This window comes from Leishmania donovani, chromosome 25 (genome assembly GCF_000227135.1).
Source record: "Leishmania donovani BPK282A1 complete genome, chromosome 25".
Taxonomy (NCBI): domain Eukaryota; phylum Euglenozoa; class Kinetoplastea; order Trypanosomatida; family Trypanosomatidae; genus Leishmania; species Leishmania donovani.
The window spans coordinates 250,265-250,822 of NC_018252.1; positions in this window are offsets into that span (position 1 = coordinate 250,265).

Genomic DNA, 558 nt, shown 5'->3' on the forward strand with positions numbered 1-558 from the left:
GGGGGCACACCTGAGAGAGTGGTATCCGAGGGCCCGGTAACGCTTGGTAAGATTGGGCTAACAGAAAAGCGGCCCTTACATCACTGCCAAGGAAAGGGAGGAGTGTAAAGATGAAGCAGTGAGACAGCGCTGAGTCGCTGTATTGCAGTTCTTTGTTTACAGCATCCCATTGCCTACATATATATATATATATATAGTCTCCGACGGGGTGGGGGCACACCTGAGAGAGTGGTATCCGAGGGCCCGGTACACCCACTCTGTAGGGGAGCCAAGCAGCCATCCTATTTCTTCCAACACCTGACCCCTTCTGGTACTGACAGGGTCAAGCACCGACAACGTGGAGAAGTCAGAGCGATGTATCGCGGCTCATGTCGGTGGTCGGGTCCTGGATGGGGCTGCGTCGGAGAGAGCTGCGATAAGAAACACGCTTGCGCCACCCACATGATGGTCAGAGTGCCCACGTAGCTCGAGCGCAGCCCACCCGGTCCTCGCTGCCTGCCGGTGGTGGTGGGGGAGCCTCAGCCACCTCGAGGGAGATGCACCAGGCGGCAACCGGCC